The sequence below is a fragment of the Pongo abelii genome, chromosome 6 (assembly GCF_028885655.2).
Source record: "Pongo abelii isolate AG06213 chromosome 6, NHGRI_mPonAbe1-v2.0_pri, whole genome shotgun sequence".
In the NCBI taxonomy this organism is placed as follows: Eukaryota; Metazoa; Chordata; class Mammalia; order Primates; family Hominidae; genus Pongo; species Pongo abelii.
Genome location: NC_071991.2, coordinates 143,687,605 through 143,699,970, shown reverse-complemented (window position 1 = coordinate 143,699,970; position 12,366 = coordinate 143,687,605).

Below are 12,366 nucleotides of genomic sequence, written 5' to 3'. Positions count from 1 at the left end.
TGTAAAAACCACTATCATCTGCTCTTAACACATTTGAAATAAGACAATGGTCATTTTTACAATTTATGACACCTTGAGTTAATGAGAAGACCTTTCTTCATATTACTTTTTAAATTCATGTACTGTGGAAGTGTTATTCACGTTCACATTGGGGTGAGTAACCAGAAGGATAGGCTCAAGGGAGACTTTTCTGTTCTCTATTCTGCTAGAGCCTATTACTTAAATTCCACCAGAAACAGAGAGGAATGCATTGGGATGGGAATAGTTTAAGCTTACCTTTAATATACACTCAATAAAGTATTCTAATTGATTAGAATGCAGTTCTTGTTCTAAGTCATTTGTTATTAGTTAACATATGCAATCAAAGTGTCTTAATAAGAATTCTCTCAAGTTTATTGACCAAGAAACTGTAAGCACATTTTTTTTCTTCTTGTTAACGTTGGTCCTCTGATAGGAAAAAACATAGGAAAACTTTACACTAAAATAATCAACTTCACCTTAAAATGATTAACTTGCCTAAGATAATTCTGATTATTGTCTAGTGCCTCTGTACAGAGGAGGGTGAACACGTAGAAAATTAAACTGAAATAAGAACAAGATATTTGGTAACCTCACAAATGTGTTTGTAAAGAACCATAGCTATTGTATGCAATCAATAGTGGCTTCATGCTGTCTCCACTCAGCACTCCCCTGGAAAGTCACCACCACCACCACATCAAATAAATAGCACAATCTATTCCATCCTTTCTCCCTCTTACAACTCGACATCTTTCTTAGTATACAATTTGCCTGTCATTTACCACTCACTAAGAGATACAATCAGGACTAGTGGAGAAGTGGGGCAAAAGGGGAAAAGAAGCACACACTGAGGTTTGCGGGGCTCTCCTCCTGCGGAAATGGCGTTAACAGTATTCCCCCTTGACCTCAATGATTTCTAATTGACTAGATTCACAAAGATTTATCCTTTCATGATTCAAAAAACCTCTAGCCAGAATGTTCCCAAGGTTTTCATTCAAAAATAAAGTAGAATTTTATACAACTAAATTCAAATTTCAAACCTGAATCCAACGTCCCTGTCTTCAGTGGTGAAAATGACAATTGTATTTCCCTAATGCTCTGGTGAGGAACTTTCATAATAAATATTGTATTTAGTTACATGGCAGAACTATTCATCTTTATGGAGACAAGCAATGTATTCTGTACGGCATCAATATATGATTCACTATGTGAAGCAATCACAATAATTCACTTCTTAAATTTCAGTTCTCAACTTAATCCTCCTCCTCTCATTTCATTCGACATTTGAAGATAATGTAAAACTTGAAAAAATTGCTTTAAAATAATTAACAAACTAATTATCTACTCCAGGTTACTCTGGAAAGAGTCACATAGAGAGAAGTTAGGTAACTTTTCCCCTTATTTGACTTCAAAGACCATAGAGTGTATGGTTCTTATTTTCAGGAGAGAGGGAGAAACAGAAAGAGATGGAGAGAGAGAGAGAGACAGAGAGAGGGATGTTTTAGCTTCTCCAAGCAAAGTGAGGAGGAAAGTTACCCAGACAATTACTGCCATCAGATACTTTTGTTTGCTTATCTCTGTTGAAGACCATCATCTGAGTAATTACCTTTGGCTTCTCTCTACTGTGCAGAAATTGCTTATCATAGGAGGAAATTTAAAGAATATGATGACACTATTCCATTTCTCATTTTACAATAGACTACAATAAAAAACAAAAACAAAACCAAGCAAACAAAATATCATCAGAACATAAAAGAGTTTGTAAAAGTCTAAGCTTTGAAACTTTTATTCCTGAATTCAGACCTTTAGCTCATATTCCACAGTGTCTGTAACATTAAGTACATAAAATCAATGGACTGAAAGTAGGTGAAGAATATAGTACATTACAACGTGGTTATTTTAGATTCCTAAGAAGAATGATATCAATTTTAAACATAAGAAGTATATTAAATGAAAATATTATATCAACTTTTGTATTCTTTCCTCTTTTTCACATAGTTCGGTGAATGCAGAGCATGATCAGTTAACTTCAACATTTATTAAACTTTAATGTTTATTAAAACATTAGAAGAAGGGTTTCAAAACCCTCAATATTTAAATTAATCCCAAGATTATACTCTTGAATAGTGCTTATTATTTAAAAAAACTTTAAAGAATAAATCAAAGAAAGAGAACAAGATAAATTAAAACTAAAAAGTTTTCCAAAAAGACATGATTTATGGTTCATAGTCCCATAGTGAGCAGAGTATGAGATTAAGAACAACGTGCACAGATAGATTTTAGAAAAAAAAAGTGAGTGACTTCTTCCTTTGCTCTAGTAGGAAATACTGTAAAATAACATGGGTATTTTGAAACACTAAAGAGAGAAAACAATGACTGACTAATTCAAAATCCATCAGTAAGTCACTGTCCAGTCAAATTCTGTTTTATTTCACCAAACGATCTCTACTACCTTCCACATAAGGGAAGAAAATACAGAAGATGCAGTACTTACATTGAAAATAAAAATAAAAAGTGAGAGAATATATTTATAAATGATATACCTGATAAGGGGTTAATATCCAAAATATATAAGGAACTCAACTCATTAGCAAGAAAACAAATAACCTGATTCAGAAATGAGTAAAGGACCTGAACAGACATTTTCAAAAGAAGACTTGCAAATGGTCAGTAGGTTTATAAATAATATTGAGTATTACTCATTATTAGGTAAAAGCAAATTGAAATCCCAGTGAGATATTACCTCACACCTGTTTGAATAGCTGTTATCAAAAGGATATATTATGATAAGTCTTGTTGAGGATGGAGAAAAAATGTAAATACATAAAAAGTACATTATAAAAAATGTAAATATACAACCATTATGGAAAATGTTATGGAGGGTCCACAAAAAAACTAAAAATTATGTTAAGAAAAATAAGCCAGGCACAGAAAGACAGATACTGCATAATTTCACTCATATGTGGAATCTAAAAAAGTTGATCTCATACCCCAGTTGTTGAGCTGGGGTACTTGGGGATGTATTGGCCAAAGAACACAACATTTCAGTTAGATAGGAGAAATAAATTCAAGAGATCTATTGTACAACATGGTAACCTTAGTTAACAACATATTGTGTTCTTGAAAAATGCTAAGACAGTGGATGTGAAGTGTCAATTTACAAAAAAAAAAAAAAAGAGAGAATAGAACTACATATGATCCAGCCACTTCCGAGGATGTATCCAAAAAAACTGAAATCAGTATGTCAAAGGGATATGTACCTACCCATGTTCATTGCAACATTATTCATAAGAATAGCCAAGATATGGAAAAAACGTTAGTGTTCATAAGCAGGTAAATGGATAATAAAGATGGCAATGTACACAATGAAATACCATTGGGCCTTAAAAAAAGGAAATTCTGTCCTTTCTGATAATGGATGAACCTGGAGGACATTATGCTTTGTGAAATAAGCCAGGAAGAGAAAGACAAACACTACGTGATCTCCCTTATATGTGGAAGGGAAAAAGTCAAACTCATGGTAGTTGATATGCTTTAGCTATGTCCCCATCCAAACCTCATCTTGAATTGTAGCTCCCATAATTCCCACATGTCCTGGGAAGGACCTGGTTGGAGGTAATTGAATCATGGGGGCGAGCCTTTCCCTTGCTGTTCTCGTGATAGTAAGTCTCATGTGATTTGATGCTTTTATAAAGGAGAGTTTCCCTGCACACATTCTCTTTCCTGCCACCAGGTAAGGTGTGACTTTGCTCCTCCTTCACCTTCTGCCATGATTGTGAGACCTCCCCCAGCCATGTGGAACTGTGAGTCCATTAAACCTCCTTTTGTTTATAAATTACCCAATCTTGGATATGTCTTTATTAGCAGTGTGAGAACAGACTAATACAGAAGTAAAGGGTAAAATGACAGTTATCAGGGGCTAGGGGGTGGGTGAAAGTGGCGAGCTGTTTTTGGTCACATGGTGCAAATTTTCAGTTAGATAGCAGAGATCTATTGCATGGGAGAGTGACAATAGTCAATAATAATATATATTTCAAAGAAATTTAGCAAATCTCAAATATCTCACCACAAAAAGTGATAAGCAAGTGAGATGATTGATATGTTAATTAGCTTGATTTAATCATCCCACATTATATACATATGTCAAAACATCACATTTTACCCCATAAATATATATGATTACGATTCTTCAATCAAAAATAATATTAATAAAAAAGAAAAGGCAGGTTTTTTGTTCATTATTGACACACCATGTGAGCATCAGTATGAGTTAAAGAATGGTGAGGAGGGAAGATGTTACGCTAAATAACTCAGTGTACACATATATAACTTGGCACTAGATCTACTTCTGGTTCCAGAGGAAAATAATCCATCTGGTTATAGGAGCCAGCATTGAGATTGCAGAGCAAGAATGCAATCACTCCCATCTCAGTACAGCTCATATTTACCTAAGTAACATAAGAGTGCTTTTGGAGAATTGCACTCTAATTCAGGGTCTTAGATATGTTCTATCACGCTCCTTAATGATTTTCATGGCAACCACAAGTAGGGAGTGTTGTGGGCTAAATTGTGCCCCGTCAATATTTCTATGTTGAACTCCTAACCCTCAGTACTTGAAAATGTAACTATATTTGGAGATAAGACCATTGAAGAGGTAATTAACTCCAAATGAGTTAGGGTGGGGCCTGATTCAATATGACTGAGTCCCTTGCATGAGAAGGAAATTTGTACACAGAAATATCATGAGAGTAGGTCATGTGAAGACTTAGGGGGAAAGACAGCTATCTACAAGCCAAGGAGAGAGACCTCAAAAGAAACTTACGTTGATGACATCTTGATTTCAGACTTCTAGCATTCAGGACTGTGAAAAAAAACATGTCTGTTTTTTAAACCACACATTCTGTGGGACTTTGTTATGACAACCTTCGAAAACTGATACAGGGAAAAATAGCTTTCTACCTAGATTCAGTCAAGATAAAGAATTACAAAAGTCCAATCTCCTGTCCTAAAGACAGTTTTTTTGAATTCTCTTTTTCACTTTTTATCTTTCTCTTGATGTGTAAGAATGAGAATTGAATGCAACAAGAGTTACGCTATGTCACTTAGTAGCGTGACATATGTCACTTAGATGCTATGACCACAGGCATAGCATCTGTGGTCAGAAACTCTGTTGTCTTTCTTGCAATAGTTCATGTTTGGTTAAGTGTTCAGTGAAGCTGCCTTTTATTATAGATTGCACCAGATTGCTAGTATAGACATATGGAAATGAGTTTAACCCATTTGCAGTCTCTAGAATCTATTCTAGAACCCTAGCTATGGATATAATCTCTATACTGCATGCTAGTCTTTGGTAAACACAGGTCTTTTGACATTTTAATTTCTTCCACTATTATTCCAAGTGAAGTAACTCAGGAGTGGAAAACCAAAAACTGTAAGCTCTCACTTATAAGTGTGAGCTAAGCTTTAAGTACACAAAGGCATACAGGGTCATATAATAGATACTAGAGGCTCAGATGGGGAGGCAAGGAGTGGGGCTAAGATAAAAAACTACATATTATGTACAATGTACACTGCTCGGGTGATGGGTATATTAAACTCTCAGAATTCACTATGATAAATTCATTCACTAACAAAAAAACCACTTGTATCCCAAACTCTATAGAAATAAAAATTAACAACAAAAACAAAAAAGACAGGTCTATGTCAAGTGTCTTCCTTTGAAAAGTTTAACCATTCTCAGACATTCAACCATCAACCATTTCCTTTTAAAATTTCTTAGTTCCGGTTATCAGAGTACATTTACGTTTTCAGAAGAATCAGACTATAAAACTATATTTCTTTTCATTTTTAAAGGATGTATTATATACTTTAGTACGAAGATTACAAATACGGGTGGCCCTATCTCTAGGAAGAATTTTGCAAAATTGAATTAGTCTTTTGTGGTCACAATGTTGTGAAGTGCTTCTGCACTTATTGAGTGAGGGATGGTAGACACTGTGCATTGTACGGTGGAACATTCATTTATAATTAATGATTATAGAGCCCAAATTAGTGTTAACATGAATTCAAAGTATTTTATGCATGGTTTCAATATACACTGAATTTTCCCGAAATGCAAATATAGTGGAAATTGAGAGAAAAAACGATTATTTTTTCTTGACAGAACTTTACTTAACATTAAATACCATTTTGGAAAATCATGTCACTGATGGCAACACTAGCTGTGAGACTAAAAGTATACCACTAATAGTATTCCTACTTCTGCTGCTTATGTATTTCAGACAATCATGGTGAATCCGAGTAGCAATGGGGCTCTGCAAACTTCATTATGTTTCCTACCTTCTCTGTACCTGCATATTAACATTAAGAAATGCATATTATTTTATTATAAATTATTTTTCTTACATTTTTATTTATATTAGAGTTTAGGCATTATTTTCAAAATATTTTTGAACAGTTTTTTTTGAAATTGTGTGAAATTGTATAATGGGTTATACTATCTATAACCTTTGTTTCAGATAGTATTATAAAATATTTGTGTAAAGTGGTGTTGTGTGTCTAGAACTGCCTCTGGGACTTGCCTTTAACTCAGTCTTCCTGTAGTTATGCACCTACAAACCTTTAAAACCCGAACACAAATTGTCTTGAAAATTGAATTTCTGAACTATTTTCTAATTTAGAGTGACTGGGAAGGAAGAAAACTACAAGAGTGACTGTTTCTGTTCAGACTGGCAACCCCTTCAAGAGCTACTGAATAATAGAATGAAGGCCATCATTCCAGTGAAGGAATTCTTAATATACTTTCATTAGTAAGCATGTTTTTCCATTGTTTTAATCTTAGACCTGAAATGTAGAATGATTAGTGGTATCTATTTTGGCTTCTCAGTAGCTGGTTTTGCTACCCGGGTAAGTTCTATGAAATTAAGAGTTTTGATTTATTATTTCACAGATGCATGTGGCAATTCCAGGAACCATTCCAAAACTACAAAGATTAGCTCATTTATCTTCACAGCAACTACTTTATCCCCACTACACAAAAGAGGAAACTGAGGAACAGACATGTTAACTTACCAAAAGTCGGTGATATCCAGTAAATTGCAGAGCCTGGACACAGTTGTCTGGCCATGGAGGCCATGGGCTTAGCTAATTATGTTACACTGCCTTCAAAGATTGCAATATAGCAAACGAGAAAGAACACGGCAGTAAAAGGATTAATGAGAAAACAGAATTAGATGATATTGCTTTTTTCATAAAGGGATCTTTAAGTTTCCACTTATGTTAAATTCATCATCCTATATCAAGTATGAATAATCGATGGAAGATCACCTTCAAATAAGAGTTAATTTAATTGTTTTTGATAAATAAAGAACCATAAACATTTTCAATTGCAATTGCCTTTTAAATGAGAAGGAAATAAACAACTCAATAGCTAATATTAGACATATTATTTGAGCAAGAAAGGAAAGAAGAGACAAAGTGGGAGAGGGAAAAGAGAGAGACAGAGACAGAGATAGAGAGAAAGTAAGAGAGAAAATGGAAGGTACAAAAGTACAAGCAAGCAGGGAAAAAATGTGAAAAGAGAGCAATGATTACTGACTTTATTATAAGTGAGAAACCTGACCATTTCTTGTCCGCCTAGTCTAGGCAAATTTCTGGTGTTTTAGATTATTTTCTTTTCTCATTCAAATGCTTATTTTAAAAGGATTCTGTTTTTAACCAGCTCATTTACCAGCGCCCCACTCCCACCCTGCCTCCAATTTTCAGGAGCTGGAAAAGCCGGAACAATAATGGAACAATCATGATATTCCTTTCCAGACAGATGCACCTTCATTTGTTTTCTTTGTATATCCCCTTTCTGTAACATCCTCCTTTTGATCATATAATACAATTAGATCTTTGTCACAGCTTCTGTTTTAAAATGTGCATATAATATTTTAATCTGTGGAAGTGATTATAACATTATGTTAACATTTACTAAAATGATTCAGCACTGTGAATCAATGGCTGTTTATAGATAGAAGTTGTTGTTGGGCATTGCTAAAGGAAAGCAAGCTACTTGCAGATATCAATGAATTCAGATTATTATTAGAAGATTCTGGTGAAGCAGCAGTAGTAGAAGGCAAACAGTAAAAAATGAAAGTTTCCGCTGCATGGAAATATTTACTAATTTTGTTATTATTAACTTTTGTAGTTAATTCTTAAGTTTCCTCTTGTATTATTTTGTAATTGTCATCTTTTTAGTGTTCACTTAGCCTATCTTTTATTGATTTCCAAATATCACCATTTTGGTCAATATTTACATTTCAATGTCACATTTCCTTCCCTCTACAATAATCTCTTGAATACGACAGCCATATAACTTTGTTTTGTTACTCTGAGCACTTAGAATTGGGAGTCTTTGCTTCATATCTTTCCAATGTTTCATAGCATTGATAGCATTGATATTTCTTGGTGTTTTCTTTTCAATGATACTGCTTTTATTTTTAACTAAGCAAGGTTAACATTAGTCCTAAACTGAAATAGTTATATGTTCTTTTTTTTTTCTTTTTTTTTCTTTTATTATTATTATTATTATTATTATTATACTTTAGGTTTTATGGTACATGTGCGCAATGTGCAGGTAAGTTACATATGTATACATGTGCCATGCTGGTGCGCTGCACCCACCAACTCGTCATCTAGCATTAGGTATATCTCCCAATGCTATCCCTCCCCCCTCCCCCCACCCCACAACAGTCCCCGAAGTGTGATGTTCCCCTTCCTGTGTCCATGTGTTCTCATTGTTCAATTCCCACCTATGAGTGAGAATATGCAGTGTTTGGTTTCTACCAATGGATTATGAAATAATATATTGTCTACTTAGGCTATTCAAAACAATGTTTCTTATATTTCTGTTGATTAAATTCATATAAAAGTTTACAGTAAAGATATTGACCCGTGGTGAATAAATGTCTATCTATATATGGTCTCTGAAACCTGAGGATTTTGGTGTTGAAGTGCTCCAGATGTATATATGATTACTTATTTCATTGTAGAGAATATAAGTTTTTCAGTGTTTAGTCACTATCTTTCTACTGGAGTCATAATGCTTAGTTGAAAAAAGCTGGGATATATTTTTCAGTTGAAATTCATACAAGTAGAAAAAGATAGAGTATATAAAAATCAGAAGCTACAGGCATGAATGTAATAGAATGATAAGTAATCATAAATCTTGATTGCAAGATGTCCACTTTTCTCAATTGATCTTATCTGACAATAGTCAACAATATAGTTTTTAAACATTCTATATTCTTGGTCTCAAAGCTACACTGCAACTAGGATTATTGGTCAATTGTTTTTCTACCAACTGACCTTGACTTAGAAGAAATCCATATTCTGTTTATATTAATAAACTTTACATTTGTTCTTATACAGAAAAAAATATATTCAGTGCTCATGAAATAATAATATCACATTCATTTCAATACAAAGACTTTTACTCGCACTCCGCCCCATGATTCTAATTAAACTTGAAAGAGAACAAATAACATTTAAAGTTCTTTAGGGAATAATGTTACTCTCTTATTGGTTAGTTCATCCTCCTTTCAATCTTCTCTAAACTCTTAATTTTAGGTCTTTCAAATGAATTTCGTTTTTATATAAGCGTTAATATAAATATGTAGTAATTATGTTCATACCCACACATATATGTACATGTTTTGTAGCCTTCTCATTTTAACTTAATATAGCATGAATATGTGCACCCCAATACATATTCCATTGAACCATGCTATTTAAATTATTTCGTGATTTGCAACTGAAGATGTATGGGTCACTTCCAAATTTTAGTTCTCCAATACCTTACTTCTGATTATATATAGTATTCCCACAATCTTATGTTTCTAAATAATGTTAGCATTAGCATTAGCATTTTGTGTATACATTTTTGCACTAATCTCAGCTTACTTCTTCAGGGATGGCTTGATGAGTGTGCAGATCACTCTCTGTTTTCCATGAGTACACCCCGAAGATCCATTTACTGCCCTTCTCTGTCCTGCCTGGTTCCAAAGCAGGGTCACCCAAATGAGCTTCATCACTTGGGACCTTGGCTTTCCATCGTTTGCCCCGACAACAATGAGAGCCGCTGGCACTGGCAGATTAGCTGGTGGGAGGAAAGAGAAGTTGGGGTGCTTCTTCTGTAACGCTTCCACCTCCTAGTGTCTGGCCTCGGGTTTGATAACAGCTGAGTTCTGTGGTTTAATCTCCTATCCTCTTTCTTCACATTTGGGTTTCATCAGTCACTAGACTTACCTCTTCTGCCTCAGAGGTGGAAATGGCTTCCCATGTTGTTAGTCGCTAAATGCTTCATGTGCTTTGATTCTTTTACTCTTGGCCACACTTCCGTAAATAGCACCTCCATCAATCTCCCCTTATTTATATCTGTTGAGTAAGTCATCTATTTTCTGTCTGAATCTGATAGAATAGGCAAAGGCATACAGTGACATTTTAAGCATTTGGAATATACTGTCACATTTTCTTCACAATTTAAATGTACCCCTAGTAATGTATATGAATTTAAATATTCCTATAACTTTCTAACATTAGATTTGCTGTTTTTAATTATTGTCAAGATAACAGGCAAAATAAAACATAATACAGCATTCCATGATTGCTAATTAGGATAAATATTAAGAGAGAGAGGGTGTGTGGTGTGTGTGTGTTTGTATGTGCACGCATGCATGCCTGCAGGTCAGTAACTATACATAGCAATGTGTCTAAAAAGTGCTAGTCACGAATTATGTTCACATTTCAACTCAAGCACAGAATAGCCATGTGAATAGAGGCAAGACCTTTCTTCTTTAAATAATATTGGCCGGGTATGGTGGCTCACGCCTGTAATCCCAGCAGTTTGGGATGCCGAGACTGGCGGATCACCAGAGGTCGGGAGTTTGAGACCAGCCTGACCAACATGGAGAAACCCCGTCTCTACTAAAAATAAAAAATTAGCCAGGCGTGGTGGTGCATGCCCCTAATCCCAGCTACTTGGGCGGCTGAGGCAGGAGAATCACTTGAACCCGGGAGACGGAGGTTGCAGTGAGCCGAGATCGCGCCACTGCACTCCAGCTTGGGCAACAAGAGCAAGACTCTGTCTCAAAAAAAAAAAAAAAAAAAAAAAATCCTTTTTTTTTTTTTGAGATGGAGTCTTACTCTGTCGCCCAGGCTGGAGTGCAGTGGCATGATCTCGGCTCACTGCAACCTCCACCTCCCAGGTTCACGCCATTCTCCTGCCTCAGCCTCCCGAGTAGCTGGGACTACAGGCGTCCGCCACCACACCTGGCTAATTTTTTGTATTTTTAGTAAAGACAGTGTTTCATCGTGTTAGCCAGGCTGGTCTCGATCTCCTGACCTCGTGATCCGCCCGCCTTGGCCTCCCAAAATGCTGGGATTACAGGCGTGAAGTCTTATTTTTAAAATTATCTGTGAGCCAGAGATAATAGTAATATTTGGTCCCTTCCAACTTTAAGTCCGTGATTGTACATCCCCATCAGATACAAAAGGACAGAAAGAAATCCTGCATATTCTGATAATGCATGATTGAAGAAGCAAAATCCACTTTGTGTGTTGAGTCACTGAGTCATTTGTAAAGCTACTTTTTTTCTCCAAGAACTGATGAATGCTGTGATGTATGTTATTTCTTTGGTAATATACTTCATCAGAGAATTATTTTTACAATGCCAAATGAAGTAGACTTAACCTCTTACCGTGTTAAGTCAAATTCTGTTAACAAAGAAATCAGTCATGCTAATAAGAGAAATGGAATTCTACATTTTTATCATTTCACATTTATATATTGCTTTTCTGAACTTTTTTGTTGGAAAACTCTCATTTTGATATCTTTACGTTATGAAGGGTTGGAAACATTACCTGAAATTAAGTGGTTCACTTCATCTGATACTATAGATCACGTTATCTTTCTTAGTACAGAATGTTTCCTTGGATTTTAAAAAGGGATCTTGTGGCATGATAGGAAAGAGAGTATTTCTTGGAAGACGAGGAGCATGAACCTCAGAAGTAGCTCATTTGTACCAGAGGTAATGGTGTGAGAGAGAGGTAATGCTAGGGCCTTTGAGAGGCTCAATGAAGTGGAAAAGGTAGATAGAGAGCTTACGTATTTTCTGCAAATGTGTAGAATTTGCAATACTAAACCTGGGAAGAACATGTAGTATGTGATGTGCTTCCTTTGCATATGGGCATGGTGTTATTGACTCACCTTCACCAGGTCAAGGGCTTTGCATTGTTGGGGTGATAGATTTACCCTGCTCAGTTTGCCTGTCCTCCATGAGCAGGAACATGAGTTTATGAGACATC